Source organism: Gopherus flavomarginatus, chromosome 8, assembly GCF_025201925.1.
Source record: "Gopherus flavomarginatus isolate rGopFla2 chromosome 8, rGopFla2.mat.asm, whole genome shotgun sequence".
Lineage (NCBI taxonomy): Eukaryota > Metazoa > Chordata > Testudines > Testudinidae > Gopherus > Gopherus flavomarginatus.
In genome coordinates, this window is record NC_066624.1 from 73,479,784 (window position 1) to 73,496,371 (window position 16,588).

A 16,588-nucleotide genomic window follows, 5' to 3' on the forward strand; every position below is an offset into this window, starting at 1 on the left:
GAATTTGAGACTTTGACAGAGGGAGGCTTAAAATGGTGAGGAGGACCCGTAACACCTGTGCCAGCACTGCTTCTGTCTCCTCCACCTGCGCCTGTAGCCAGACAGAGCACCAAAGCATGGATGCTTTTACCCAGATTCTGGTGTGGGCTTGCAAAGACTGTAATTTGCAATTTCCACTTACTGATATCCAGGCTGGGGGTGGCATCCAATGTGAAAGGTGCCTACTGGTGGAATCTCTCAGGCAGCAGGTGGGAGAGCTACAGGAGGAGGTGGCCTGGCTGAGGAACATCTATGTCCATGAGCAATTCCTGGACAGTATCCATGTGGAGACAGCTGATGGTGCTGTCCCAGTTGACGGGACTACTGACTCTGCAGTGGAAGAGGAGATGCCTCAGGGTGTACCTGACACACCAGTGGAGGAGGAGGCTCAGGGTGGACACAGCCAGCTGGTTTCTTCTAGCAGCGGGCAGTGCTCCACCACTGCTGCGAACCCTCCTGTTGTGGTAAAAGATACAGGAGAGAAGAAATCACCACTAGCAGTTAAGGGGGTGAAGCCTCGTACCCCTAAGGCTGGGAGGTCTGCTGCCACCACTGATAAGAAACGTAGGGTAGTGGTGGTTGGAGACTCTCTGCTGAGGGGGACGGAGACACCCATCTGTCGCCCTGACCGTTCATCCCGGGAGGTATGCTGCCTGCCAGGGGCCCGTATCCGAGACGTTACAGAGGCTTTGTCGAGGATTATCCGGCCTTCTGACTACTATCCCATGCTACTCATCCATGTGGGCACAAATGATACTGCGAGGTGTGATGCTGAGCAGATCAAGAGTGACTACAGGGCTCTGGGAGTACGGGTTAAGGAGTTTGGAGCGCAGGTGGTATTCTCTTCGATTCTTCCTGTTGAAGGTAGGGGTCCGGGCAGAGACAGATGCATTGTGGAGGTGAATGCCTGGCTGCGAAGATGGTGTCGCCAGGAGGGCTTTGGCTTCCTCGACCACGGGATGCTACTTGAGGAAGGACTGCTAGGAACAGATGGCGTTCACCTTTCGAAGAGAGGGAAGGCCTTATTCGCGCACAGACTGGCTAACCTGGTAAGGAGGGCTTTAAACTAGGTTCGACGGGGACAGGTGAGCAAAGCCCACAGGAAAGTGGGGAACAAGACCTGGGAGATGGGTTGGAAGCAGGAGGGAGCACGGGCTATAATGGCAGAGAGGAAGGAGGGTCAGGGCAAAGCTGGGAGGCAAAATCAAACCAGTATCTTAGATGCCTTTGTACAAATGCAAGAAGTATGGGTAATAAGCAGGAAGAACTGGAAGTGCTAATAAACAAATACAACTATGACATTATTGGCATTACTGAAACTTGGTGGGATAATACACACGACTGGAATGTTGGTGTGGATGGGTATAGTTTGCTCAGGAAGGATAGACAGGGGAAAAAGGGAGGAGGTGTTGCCTTATATATTAAAAATGTACACACTTGGACTGAGGTGGAGATGGACATAGGAGACGGAAGGGTGGAGAGTCTCTGGGTTAGGCTAAAAGGGGTAAAAAACACAGGTAATGTCGTGCTGGGAGTCTACTACAGGCCACCTAATCAGGCGGAAGAGGTGGATGAGGCTTTTTTCAAACAACTAACAAAATCATCCAAAGCCCAAGATTTGGTGGTGATGGGGGACTTCAACTATCCAGATATATGTTGGGACAATAACACCGCGGGGCACAGACTATCCAATAAGTTCCTGGACTGCATTGCAGACAACTTTTTATTTCAGAAAGTTGAAAAAGCTACTAGGGGGGAAGCTGTTCTAGACTTGATTTTAACAAATAGGGAGGAACTTGTTGAGAATTTGAAAGTAGAAGGAAGCTTGGGTGAAAGTGATCATGAAATCATAGAATTTGCAATTCTAAGGAAGGGTAGAAGGGAGTACAGCAGAATAGAGACAATGGACTTCAGGAAGGCGGATTTTGGTAAGCTCAGAGAACTGATAGGCAAGGTCCCATGGGAATTAAGACTGAGGGGAAAAACAACTGAGGAAAGTTGGCAGTTTTTCAAAGGGACGCTATTAAGGGCCCAAAAGCAAGTTATTCCAATGGTTAGGAAAGATAGAAAATGTGGCAAAAGACCACCTTGGCTTACCCTTGAGATCTTGCGTGACCTACAAAATAAAAAGGCGTCATATAAAAAATGGAAACTAGGGCAGATCACGAAGGATGAATATAGGCAAATAACACAGGAATGCAGAGGCAAGATTAGAAAAGCAAAGGCACAAAATGAACTCAAACTAGCTATGGGAATAAAGGGAAACAAGAAGACTTTTTATCAATACATTCGAAGCAAGAGGAAGACTAAGGACAGGGTAGGCCCACTGCTCAATGAGGAGGGGGTAACAGTAACGGGAGACTTGGAAATGGCAGAGATGCTTAATGACTTCTTTGTTTCGGTCTTCACTGAGACGTCTGAAGGAATGTCTAGTATAGTGAATGCTTACGGGAAGAGGGTAGGTTTAGAAGAGAAAATAAGCAAAGAGCAAGTAAAAAATCACTTAGAAAAGTTAGATGCCTGCAAGTCACCAGGGCCTGATGAAATGCATCCTAGAATACTGAAGGAGTTAATAGAAGAAGTATCTGAGCCTCTAGCTATTATCTTTGGGAAATCATGGGAGACGGGGGAGATTCCAGAAGACTGGAAGGGGGCAAATATAGTGCCCATCTATAAAAAGGGAAATAAAAACAACCCAGGAAACTACAGACCAGTTAGTTTAACTTCTGTGCCAGGGAAGATAATGGAGCAGGTAATCAAAGAAATCATCTGCAAACACTTGGAAGGTGGTAAGGTGATAGGGAATAGCCAGCATGGATTTGTAAAGAACAAATCATGTCAAACTAATCTGATAACATTCTTTGATAGGATAACGAGCCTTGTGGATAAGGGAGAAGCGGTGGATGTGATATATCTAGACTTCAGTAAGGCATTTGATACAGTCTCGCATGATATTCTTATAGATAAGCTAGGAAAGTACAATTTAGATGGGGCTACTATAAGGTGGGTGCATAACTGGCTGGATAACCGTACTCAGAGAGTAGTTGTTAATGGCTCCCAATCCTGCTGGAAAGGTATAACAAGTGGGGTTCCGCAGGGTTCTGTTTTGGGACCGGTTCTGTTCAATATCTTCATCAACGATTTAGATGTTGGCATAGAAAGTACGCTTATTAAGTTTGCGGATGATACCAAACTGGGAGGGATTGCAACTGCTTTGGAGGACAGGGTCAAAATTCAAAATGATCTGGACAAGTTGGAGAAATGGTCTGAGGTAAACAGGATGAAGTTCAATAAAGATAAATGCAAAGTGCTCCACTTAGGAAGGAACAATCAGTTTCACACATACAGAATGGGAGGAGACTGTCTAGGAAGGAGTATGGCAGAAAGAGATCTAGGGGTCATAGTGGACCACAAGCTTAATATGAGTCAACAGTGTGATACTGTTGCAAAAAAAGCAAACGTGATTCTAGGATGCATTAACAGGTGTGTTGTAAACAAGACACGAGAAGTCATTCTTCCGCTTTACTCTGCGCTGGTTAGGCCTCAACTGGAGTATTGCGTCCAGTTCTGGGCACCGCATTTCAAGAAAGATGTGGAGAAATTGGAGAGGGTCCAGAGAAGAGCAACAAGAATGATTAAAGGTCTTGAGAACATGACCTATGAAGGAAGGCTGAAGGAATTGGGTTTGTTTAGTTTGGAAAAGAGAAGACTGAGAGGGGACATGATAGCAGTTTTCAGGTATCTAAAAGGGTGTCATCAGGAGGAGGGAGAAAACTTGTTCACCTTAGCCTCCAATGATAGAACAAGAAGCAATGGGCTTAAACTGCAGCAAGGGAGATTTAGGTTGGACATTAGGAAAAAGTTCCTAACTGTCAGGGTAGTTAAACACTGGAATAGATTGCCTAGGGAAGTTGTGGAATCTCCATCTCTGGAGATATTTAAGAGTAGGTTAGATAAATGTCTATCAGGGATGGTCTAGACAGTATTTGGTCCTGCCATGAGGGCAGGGGACTGGACTCGATGACCTCTCGAGGTCCCTTCCAGTCCTAGAGTCTATGAGTCTATATACCATAGTGCTCTCCAGAATTTAAAACTTTAGGCATTTGACAGGAAAGTTGTTTTAACAAATAAATCATGATGTAGTCCATCATCTGGAATATAATTTTTAAAATGCTTTAAGGCGAAACAGCCTTTTAAAACAGAGACAGAAAATTAAAACCTGCAGCATTTAGTAAGGGTCACCGCCCCCACCCCCCCGTCAAAATGCAATGGGAGACATTGTGGTTCAATTGTATTTAAAAAATAATGTTATCAAGATTAATTAATATGCCGGCACACCTTCATTTCACATTATTGATTGATCTTTTAATTCAGAGAGTAACATAGAGGCGGGACCATGGAGATATTCTTTTGTGCTTACCAAACTGTGCAAGAATATATGAATGGCAGGTAGAATTCTTCTCTGCCTTCACCCCTAAGGAAATAGATTTTAAAAGGTGAATCCACATTAAAGACTGCCATGCTACATTTCAAAGGGAGGGGGATTGAATTATCTTTTATTTATGTACTGAGCGATAATTTTGCCACATGCTGTACATAAATAATTCATTTGCAGACTGTTCAAATGGTCTGCAGTTCAAATAGAGAGACTGCATTTAAGAGGATAACAATTTTAGTATATCTCTTGACAATGTGTGAATAAATAGGACCACAGGTTTTGTGTGTGTGTGTGTGTGTGTGGTTTTTTTTGTTGTTTTTTGTTTTTTTACTGTATAACTGGCAAGGCTATAATTTAACATCTCAAAGAAATCAAACTAAGTTATCTGTGATTATTTTAACCCATGAATACTGTTCAACAAATTAACTGACCATTCTGACAAATATTATTGTTTGTCTGCACCATGGGAGAGAAATACAGATTGGTATTTCAATCAGAGTAATAGCATTAGTGACAGCAATAATTATTATTGGTCAACTACTTTGGCCAGCGGTAAATCCATCTCAGGGCAATACCTTTTATACTGAATGTGTTCAACATTAGAAAATATTCCCAGAATAGTAAAATCAAACAAGAGGAAAAGTAATGGGTTATTTGAAAAGCAGGTGGACTTGAACTGTCAATTCAGATCACAAATGAGTGCCAAGTCCCATGGACCAAAATCATCCTCTCCCACAGAAAAATCCAGTGGAGAGGTTCAAAGGAAATAAGTCTCTTTTAAGATTCCCACTTGCACTAGTGTGAATAATTGCATAGGCTTCAATGAAATGTGGTGAATCAGGCCCAAGGTCAGTATATAAAATGTAGTATCAGAGGGGTAGCCGTGTTAGTCTGGATCTGTAAAAAGCAACAAAGAGTCCTGTGGTACCTTAAAGATTAACAGATGTATTGGAGCATAAGCTTTCATGGGTGAATACCCACTTCGTCAGACGCATGTATGAAGTGGGTATTCACCCACGAAAGCTTATGCTCCAATACATCTTTTAGTCTTTAAGGTGCCACAAGACTCTTTGTTTCTATAAAATATAGGATACCTGATATAGGAAAGAACTTAAGTGCCTGCTATTCAGGACACAAGTAAAGTATGTTTATTTGAAACTTAAAGTTAAATACATACTCTATTTGTGTCCTGAATACAGTTTCCAAATCATGAACATATAAACTAAGATTAGGAAAAGTGTGTGTCTTTGAGGGACTGAAGAGAATTGGTGTGGTTCCAAAATGCATATTCATTTTGCATAATACTCTTGCCTTATTAGCTCCACAAATGAATTATTTGAGTTTAATCAAAAACTTGGTATTCATTAATCATAAAAAAGTGTTTGTTTTTTTTCTTTCAGATTTTACCAATTCTAGTATACTCTGTAGCATCAATTGTTTTTTTCCTAAACATCATAAATCCAGTGTAGTCATAACTTGGCTTTTTTTCCCTTTCCTGAAATATACTGATGTTCATTGTCTTCGGAACATTTTAGCCAGAATTGCATTTAATTGACTGGGTAAGATGAAATTTCAGAGAGCCTCAAATCATTATAATAATTTCTGTAAGAGTGTGTCACAGTTCAGGGCACCTGTATTCCCCTCCATGATCCATGAAGAACACCCACTTTTAGACTCCCAGTTGTCACCTCTCTTGGATGGAGACATGTGTCTCTCTCCTGCCTTACTGAGATCTTTCCAGACTGCACAGTTCCCCGCCTACATTGAGATATTCCCAACAGGCCAGCATCTGTACTTTGCTTAATCTTTGACGCTATGAACAACATAATTGCTGGCAGTTACAAGTTACTACACTGCTCTTTCTAAGCAAGCACATTTATTCTGAAGGTGAAAGTGTTACAGAAAAAAAATATTGAAAACAATGAAGGAATGTAAACACATGCTAATAAGCTTACCAGAGATCACCTCAACCCCAACAAAGGCTCTGGCAGAAGTCTGTCCTTTAAACCCTACTGAAGGGATTTTCTGTGGTTACAGATTCATAACAGCTCTAGCTCAGAATAAGCACGCTTATGAATATGTCATGGGCCTTTGATCTTTAGAGTCCAGGAAGAAGCTATTCAGCAGACAACGGTCCCCTCCTCAGCATCTAGCTTCCAAGGCTGGATCTCGCATAATTGGAGGTGGGAATTTGCATTCACCTCTGCCTGGAGATTCCTCAGGCAAATCACTTGAGACTGTCCCAAAGTTCCTTCTTATTTTACCCATTGTTCAATATAGTCCTTTGAAATTCATAACACTTCTTGGGACTTTCAATATTACATAACCTTTGCATTAAATAAATGGACTCCAAAGATTCTTATCCTTGAAAAATCTCATTGAATTAAGTTTATTGCAGGAAATTGCCATATCTGTCACCAAGTGTAATATCAGTACTAATGATAGCATTTATAAGATAGGTAGAAGTAATAGAGCAGACATTACCAGGATCATCAGGGCAACTCTAAGGACAGATAGGAACCATGTGTTGCTAGGATTTTATTAACTGATGAAAACTTCGAGGTGGTGCAGGATTTATTAAATTCCCGTGTGGGGATTTGAAGCCCTATATCTTTTCCTAACCTAAACATCTTCATCATGCTACTCAGTGGACATTTAAAAGAAAATAATCTAGTTTGAAAACTTGAGCTATATTGTATTTCTATGACCTGTTGAGACCATGTTGTTGCTAGGACTGCACATGTTATATTTAACTAGGGTAATAATTTATTTTTCCATTCCATTCAAATATGCCAATATGAAAGTGAAAAAGGCTCCTTCTGTTTGTTTTGCAGATAGTGGCATATTCAGAATTCACAGGCATGCCTTAATTCTAAAGCTGAATAGCGAGAAGCTTCCTCATTGTGTAATGAATGTAAACAGATCGTTTAATTTCTTCATTCTAAAGTCTACTTCTTTTTAAATAAGAAAGGGGGATAATTTGTGACCTTTGATTCATTTCTTCTCTCCCCAAAGAGAAGAAGGAAGTATGCAGTATGAAAACTGTGATCCAAAACATTTATTTTTAACCTTAACATAATAGACAGAAATATACAGTGTAAATGCCTGAATCTCCTGCCATTCAAGAGCATCATTCTGAATAATCCTAGACTGAAAAATTCTGGTTTATTGAGGGCAAATGGGACAATATTGTAGGAGGTGTGGATTGTTATCCAGTGTTCATCTGGCTGATTTTAACTTTCAGTTTGTCTTGTTTTATTTATCTAACGACTAACAAATCATAAAGTCCACTATTGACCATGGGCTTTTGGATGTTTGGAAGTTATGGAGTGGTTTGAACGGTATAGCACTTATGTTTTCTGGGCATTTATAGCTATGTTGGAACATAGACTTTGAACTGCTTTCCTCATGAGAGACAGGGAAATCCACACATGTATGGAAAAGATGAATAATTGAATTTCTGGGTGGGTGTAGCGAGGGGGCCTCACTCCCCGCCGTGCCTGAGAGGAACAGGCCAGAACAGGTGCGGCAACGAGCGGAGCCACCGCCACCTGTCCCTGCCCCCTGGAAGTCAAGGGGCGGGACAGGAAATATAAAAGCCCGGCCCCAGCGCTCAGTTGAGAGAAGGCTGCCGGAGAAGGCAGACGCTGGAGCCCGAGCTCCCGCCGGGCCCAGCCTACCCCGTGCCCGGTACCCAGAGGAGTGTTGGCCTGACCTGCCCCGTGCTCGATACCCGGAGGAGTACTGGCCGGACCTACCCCGTGCCCGGTACCCAGAGGAGTGTTGGCCTGACCTGCCCCGTGCTCGATACCCGGAGGAGTACTGGCCGGACCTACCCCGTGCCCGGTACCCAGAGGAGCTGCCTGGCTTCCCGATGGCCGGCCTTCGGAGGAGCTGTCGGAACCTCCCAACGCCCCGTACTCAGAGGAGTGGACTGGACCTCCCGACGCCCAATCCCCAGAGGAGTGGACTGGACCTCCCGACACTTGGTATCCTGAGGAAACCATGGTCTGGGACCCACCGGACGACGCCGGCAGATGGCAGGTACCCAGTGAGGGGGAGGTTGGAAGTGGCCCGGGGGCAGCCGACTCCAGTCAGGCTGCAGACTCACCTGAGCCGATGTCAGTGTGTTTCAGTCAGGATCCCCCACTGACAGCTAGCGGTGTTGACGGCTACTAGGGCCCCGGGCTGGAACGCAGTGGAGTGGGAGGGCCTGCGTTCCCCCTGCCACCCCTTCAAGGGTGGCAGACTCCCCCTCCTCCCTGGCCTGAGGAAGCCATTCCTGTTAACTGTTTGCCTGTTTGCTCAGCCCTGCAACAGAGGGCCTGAGCCACCTGTTGACTTTGCTTGTTTGCTCAGCCCTGCAACTGAGGGCCTGAGCCCCCTGTTGACTATTTGCTTGTTTGCTCAGCCCTGCAACAGAGGGCCTGAGTCACCTGTTGACTATTTGCTTGTTTGCTCAGCCCTACCACAAAGGGCCTGAGCCCCCCCAATTAACTGTGCCCATTTGTTCAGCCCTGCCACAAAGGGCCTGAGCCCCCTATTAACTGTGCCCGCTTGCTCAGCCCTGCAACGAAGGGCCTGAGCCACCTGATAACTGTTTGCTTGTTTGCTCAGCCCGGCAACAAAGGGTCTGAGCCCGAAGTGACAGTGGGCGACCACACGGCCCCGAAGCAAGGGGCGCGCCCCAAGGAGGATTGAGCCCCAGGACCGCTCCGCTACACGTGGTACCAGAAGTGGGGACTCACTGCCCGAGATGTGGGCACGAACCCTTGACCCCTGCGAGAAGGGTGCGGGGGGAGACCGTTCTCCCCCTGGCGACATGGGCCTAACCAAGTTCCTCACGGCTTTGATGGAGACCCAAGAGCAACAGCAGGCGGCCAAGCTGCAGCAGCAGCAACGACAAGAGGCCGCCCGACTACATCAGCAGAAACAGCTGATCGAGCAACTAGGGGCCCAGCAGCACCAGCTGTTGCAGGACTTGGCAACTCGGACTCAAGAGTTTCAGCGGCAATGTCTGCAACAGCTAGAAGGCACGCTCCCCCGCGGCCCCGACCCCCAATCAAGGGGGTTGGATGGGACCCCGCGATCCCCTCCGCCTGTCCAGTTGACCAAGATGGGCCCCCATGACGACCCAGAAGCGTTCTTGGTGACCTTCAAGCGCATGGCCCAGGTTGCTGGGTGGGCCCCGGATCAGTAGGCCACCCTGCTGGCCCCGTACTTGATGGAAATGGCACAGACCGCGTACCGAGGCCTCTCCACTGAAGACGCCAAGGACTATCCCCGAGTAAAGGTGGCGATCCTAGACGCGCTAGACGTCACCCCAGAGACTTTCCGGCAGCGATTTAGGGGCTTGACCTACGGCACCGGCTGATAGCTCAAGAGCTGAGGGACTTGTGCAAACGCTGGCTCCAACCCGACCGGCGAGGCCCTGACGAACTGCTTGAGCAGATTGTTCTGGAGCAGTTTCTCCACATCCTCCCATCCCGGGGAAGGGCCTGGGTCCTCCGACATCAGCCTCCGATGGTGGCGGCCGCCGTCACCCTTATGGAGAACTTCCTGGCAGCCGAAACCTCGGCCGGGACGACGCCACAAAGTCACCCGGCCGAGTCCGATCGCCCCCACTTGGAGAAAAGGGGGAGTGCCCGCGACGAAACCCAAACCGCCTACCGGGGCCAGAAACCCCACTTGCGACGGCCTGAGGGCCTGGCTCGTTGCAACCTCGCGGGCCCTGAGGCCCGACCAGAACACCCGCAGCGGAGCCCCCCCGTGAGCCAGAGGAATGAGTCGGCTTGGACAGGACGGCCCGAGGTCAGTCCTTGCTTTTCCTGCAGCAAACGTGGGCACCCCCCACGGGACTGCCCGGCAATGGAGTGTGACTTCGGAAAGGTATGTGCCAGGGAAAACCGGGCCCGACTCCCACTACCACCCAAGGTAACCATGCCCGTCGTCGTCGACGACTGCCAAACACAGGCCCTAGTCGATTCGGGCTGTGGGCAGACCTTAATCCACCAAAGCCTGGGCATCACTGAAGACCCGCGATTTGGGACGATACAGTTGCAGTGCATCCATGGCGATGTGCGGCCATATGCCAGTGCCCGAGTCTCCCTTTCAGTGGCTGGGGTCACACAGACTCTTGTGGTCAGCCTGGCCCCTCGACTCGCCTACCCTGTGATCTTGGGGCGAGACTGGCCTGAATTCATGGACGTTCTGTGGTCCCACCTGCAGGAGAGCCCAGAGATTACTCCCGCCTGCCAGGGAGACCGAGTCAGAGAAGGCGCTACAGAAGGGACTGACAGGACGGAGCCTGACCGCCAGGCCGATGCGGTAGACGAACCCTGACCGCGGGAGACAGAAAAGCCTGAGCTTATAACGGATTTCTGCCAGGATCAGAGGGAGGACCCCACCCTGAACCAGGCGTACGACCAGCTTTCAGCGGTCGACGGTGCCCCGATCAATCCAGGCCATGCGCAAAGCTGGCCCCACTTTGAATTACGGCAAGACCGTCTCTACCGCGTGGACCAGGATCCCCGTACAGGGGAGGTCCGGACGCAACTGTTAGTACCGCGTTGCCATCGATGAGCAGTAATGAGGCTGGCCCATGATGTCCCCGCGGCCGGACACTTGGGCCAGGAAAAGACCCTCACACGGATTTTGTTTCGCTTTTTCTGGCCGGGGGTGGACCAGGAGGTGCGGAGATACTGTGCCTCCTGTCCAGAGTGCCAATTGGCTGCCCCTTCGTGGACGGCCCCAGCCCCCCTGATCCCCATGCCCATCATGGAGAGTCCATTTGAGCGGGTGGCCATGGACTTAGTGGGACCCCTCCCGAGAAGCCAGGCCGGGTTCCTCTATATTCTCATCATTGTGGACTATGCCACCCGCTTCCCCGAGGCCATTCCGCTCCGGAGCATCACTGCCAGAGCCATTGCGGATGAGTTGATCAAGGTCTGTGCCCGCGTCGGCCTGCCCCGGGAGCTTCTCACTGACCAGGGAACCAACTTCACCTCCCGGTTGCTGTGGCAGGTCTGCGCACTCCTCGGGGTCAAGCAACTGCGTACCTCGGTTTGCCACCCACAAACTGACGGCCTCATGGAGCGGTTCAATCGGACGCTAAAGGACATGATGCGCAAATTCAACCCCGAGGACCTGCGCCGGTGGGACCAGTTAATCCCACCCCTCCTCCTGGCTATCCGCGAAGTGCCCCAGGCTTCCACCAAATTCTCCTCCTTCGAGTTGTTATATGGCCGTTGCCCGAGGGGGCTCCTGGACCTCATGTGGGAGACCTGGGAACAGGCCCCGTCTCCCACGCAGGGACTTTTGCAGTATGTCTTCCAGCTCCAAGATCGTCTCAACCAAGCCGGGGTGCTCGCTCGCGCAAACTTGAAAGCAGCCCAGGAGGCCCAAGCCCAGACCTATAATCGGGGGGCGCAGGTTCACGAGTTCCAACCCGGAGACCGGGTACTGTTCCTCTTGCCCTCTACGGAGTCCAAGCTACTGGCCCACTGGCAGGGGCCCTATGAGGTGATTTGGAAAGTCGGGCCAGTCACCTATGAGGTCAACCGCTGTAAAAAGACCCAGAGGTACCATGTTAACCTCCTGAAACCTTGGCGGGAGCGAGAGGGGCTCCTGATTGACCCCTGCCCCCCCGAACCAGAACTGGGGCCCCAGGCCGGCGCACCCGACGACACCTCAGCTCGGTGAGACCCTAACCGAGGGGCAGCGGAAGCAAACGGGCTGTCTCCTGCAGGCGTTTTGAAAAACCTTCACTGCCCAGCCAGGCTGCACGACCCTTGAACATCATACCATCCAGACAGAGCCCGGGGTGGTGATCCGGGAGGCAACAAGGCCCCTACCCCATCGGATGCGACACATCATAGAGAAGGAAGTACGGGCGATGCTAGAGCTGGGCGTCATTGAATGATCACAGAGTGAGTGGTGTAGCCCCGTGGTCTTGGTCCCGAAACCGGACGGCACCCAGCGCTTCTGTATCGACTTTCGTCATGTCAACTCTGTATCGAAATTTGATGCGTACCCGATGCCGCGGGTGGACGAGCTGCTGGACCGCTTGGGCGAGGCCCGCTTCCTCACCACTCTCGATCTCAGCAAGGGGTATTGGCAAATCCCGCTTGACCCCGCCTCCCGGGAAAAAACCGCGTTTGCTGCCCCCTCGGGCCTCTATCACTTCACTCGGATGCCCTTCGGCCTCCATGGGGCCCCTGCGACGTTCCAGCGACTTATGGACCGCCTCCTTCGCCCGCACCACGAGTACGCCGCTGCCTACCTCGACGACATGGTTATTTACAGCAAGTGCTGGGACAACCACCTAGAACGGGTAGCCGCGGTCCTGCGGGCCCTGCGAGAGGCTGGATTGACCGCTAACCCGAAAAAGTGCTGGATTGGTTGGCAGGAGGCCATCTACCTCGGATACACTATCGGCGGGGGACAGGTACGGTCGCTCGTGGGAAAGGTCCAAGCCCTTGCCGCCTGCCCACCTCCCACCACGAAACGACAAGTACACCGGTTCCTTGGGTTGGCGGGCTATTATTGGAGGTTCATCCCTAGCTTTCCATCCATTGCAGCCCCGCTAACGGACCTCCTCACTAAAGACAGCCCACGACGCATAGAGTGGACCCCTGCTTGCGACCTTGCCTTCCAGACCCTGAAAGACTGCCTCTGCCGGGAACCTGTCCTATACAGTCCGGACTTCACCCGAGGGTTCGTCCTCCAGACAGATGCCTCCGAGGTAGGGTTGGGCGCGGTCCTGTCTCAGGAGGTGGAGGGCGAAGAACACCCCGTTGTCTACCTGAGCCGGAAATTGTTTCCACAGGAACGGCACTACGCTATGATCGAGAAGGAAGCCTTGGCCTTGAAGTGGGCTTATGATGCCCTCCGATATTACCTCCTGGGGGGCACTTTCCTACTGGTCACAGACCACACCGCGCTTCGCTGGCTGGCGCAGATGAAAAACAACAATATGCGGCTCACGCGGTGGTACCTAGCGCTGCAGCAATATGCTTTTACCGTCCGCCACCAGGCCGGTAAAGAGCATCTTAATGCTGACTTCTTGTCCCGCCTTGCGGAAATGGAGGGGCTTGACCCCAATGGACGGGGGTCAACTTTGAGGAGGGGTGTGTGTAGCGAGGGGGCCTCACTCCCCGCCGCGTCTGAGAGGAACAGGCCAGAACAGGTGCGGCAATGGGCGGAGCCACTGCCGCCTGTCCCTGCCCCCCGGAAGTCAAGGGGCGGGACAGGAAGTATAAAAGCCCGGCCCCAGCGCTCAGTTGAGAGAAGGCTGCCGGAGAAGGCAGACACTGGGGCCTGAGCTCCTGCTGGGCCCAGCCTACCCCGTGCCCGGTACCCAGAGGAGCTGCCTGAGCTTCCCGACGGCCGGCCTTCGGAGGAGCTGTTGGAACCTCCCAACGCCCTGTACCCAGAGGAGTGGACTGGACCTCCCGACGCTCAGTACCCGGAGGAGTGGACTAGACCTCCTGACGCCCAATCCCCAGAGGAATGGACTGGACCTCCCAACACTTGGTATCCTGAGGAACCCATGGTCTGGGACCCACCGGACGATGCCGGCGGATGGCAGTTACCCAGTGAGGGGGAGGTTGGAAGTGGCCCGGGGGCAGCCGACTCCAGTCAGGCTGCATACTCACCTGAGCCGATGTCAGTGTGTTTCAGTCAGGATCCCCTACTGACAGCCAGCGGTGTTGACCGCTACTAGGGCCCCGGGCTGGAACGCAGTGGAGTGGGAGGGCCTGCGTTCCCCCTGCCACCCCTTCAAGGGTGGCAGACTCCCCCTCCTCCCTGGCCTGAGGAAGCCATTCCTGTTAACTGTTTGCCTGTTTGCTCAGCCCTGCAACCAAGGGCCTGAGCCACCTATTGACTTTGGTTGTTTGCTCAGCCCTGCAACGAAGGGCCTGAGCACCCTGTTGACTATTTGCCTGTTTGCTCAGCCCTGCCACAAAGGGCCTGAGCCCCCCCTATTAACTGTGCCCGTTTGCTCAGCCCTGCCACAAAGGGCCTGAGCCCCCTGCTAACTGTGCCCGCTTGCTCAGCCCTGCAACGAAGGGCCTGAGCCACCTGATAACTGTTTGCTTGTTTGCTCAGCCCGGCAACAAAGGGCCTGAGCCCGAAGTGACAGTGGGCGACCACACGGCCCCAAAGCAAGGCGGGCCCCGGGCCAATGGAGTGTGGTAAGCCGGTGTGGCTCCCCCCTGCCTTCAAAGAGGGTTGAGCCCTGGGACCTCTCCGCTACAGTGGGTTTAGTGTCTTTATGAAATACTAAAAGGAGTACTACATAATCTCATGAGAGGACAGCCAGTCCTATGTGGCAATTCTTCATATGACAGCAGATGTTTTAATATTCAGTGGGCATTTTTCTGCTGCTAAGTTATCCAATAAATCTCAGAGGTCATCAGCACTATCAAACACTCTTCCTGTTTGAGATTGCTTGACCATACTGCCCGCTAACTTCAGGATGCTATGTTAATGTGAGAGTTTGTGTCACTACCTGCCCTCTAACTCTGGATGCCTTAAATGCTCTGCTGCTGTGTATCACAACCCGGATGCCAACAGCCAGCAGATAAACATGCCATTATAAAATATCAGGGGACTTAAAATTGCAATCATACCTATTTGTGGAAATTATGTTTGTTGGAAAGAAGGGACCATTTAATGGTCCAGATCCCTATCTGATCCAAACCCAGAACCTTTTTGAGGTTCTTTTATCACTATTCTTATGCTTCCTGTATCTGGAACACCTACCATGATAAGAAAATTGTCTGACAAAGGCAGCATTTTAACAGTAATTTTAATTAATTTCATCAGGAAAAAAATAAGAAATATTTTTCTTTCTGAATTCTTTTTAGGCCGTGAGAAAAAATATTAAAGGTAGGAATGTACTGCAAATCCAAAACTGCTGTACAACCTGGTTTTAAATCCATTTACATTATGTTACAATAAAAATGTATCAGAAAAATATATTTAAATAATCAGGCATAGTTTTTCTTATCAGTGGTTTAGATACTATTTAAAAAAAAAGTTCTTGGGTCTACTGTGTTTGTAGGATGTGATAGTCTATTCCCTTAAAAGCAAGGCAAGCTGGGAATCCTCTTCAAAATATGAATTATCAAATATATGTCAATCTAGAACAGTCCCTGATGGAAGAAAGGAAGCCTGGCATTGAAGTAATGGGATCTAGGGCATAATAAGGGGGACCCATTTTGGAGGTGTGAGTTGTGCTTCATTTTCTTTTCTTCTATTGTTGATAATGCACTGGGATTTGTCTTTGAATTCCTTGAAGTTCTTAGGTTCTGACCTCTGCGTTCCAGATGATCTAGGATTGGAGTAGAATGTTCTTTATTAAATGGCAGAGTAAGAGTAAAACATATTCCTACTGAGGAATTAACAAAGTGGGGCACAGAGCCCTGTGTTAGAAGACAGTTATCAAATCAGTCTGGCTGAATGTCATCAGGAGAATGAAGATTAAGCGAATCTATCTAGCAAAGAGGTCAATACTACAATTAACCTTCTCTTCTATAGCATGTAAGGCAGGCAGTTTAGACAAAGCAAGAAAATAAATCTTAAACTCAGAGTTAATCTATTTTTGGTATTTGTAAGTTGAGAACAGTGCACAAATCAGATTAAAACTTAATCACAGTAATAAAATATTTGCCCCAATTGACAGAGGGTGACTGCAATATTTTTATTTATCTCCTTCTCTAGAAAATGTTTGCTATGTCACTCAGCCTTGAAAATATATTAGACAGAAAGTTCTGCTGGATTCATTCATGTCTTTATCACAGAAAAATCAAAGAGCATAGCATGTCTTTTTTGTATGAGTGTGATATCAAAGTTAGAGCCAACTTACCTGGGTAGTTACTAGAGCTGGTAAAAAAAAAATGATGACACTTTCTTCCATCAGTAAATGCTGTTTCACTGAAACTCAAATGATTAGCAAAAATGTGCTAATTGTGATGACATCTCTGTGGGAAGGTTGCTTGGATATGTGTAAAGTATCAGAGGGGTAGCCATGTTAGTCTGGTGTCTGACGAAGTGGGTATTCACCCACGAAAGCTCATGCTCCAATACTTCTGTTAGTCTATAAGG

The 16,588-nt window shown here is 49.1% G+C and overlaps 1 protein-coding gene across 1 annotated transcript in view; it reads left to right on the forward strand.

The window, feature by feature from the left end:
• Positions 1 to 16,588, forward strand: part of CLSTN2 (calsyntenin 2) — a 771,758-nt gene that overhangs the window by 693,616 nt on the left and 61,554 nt on the right. The gene's annotated exons all lie outside the window — the stretch shown is intronic.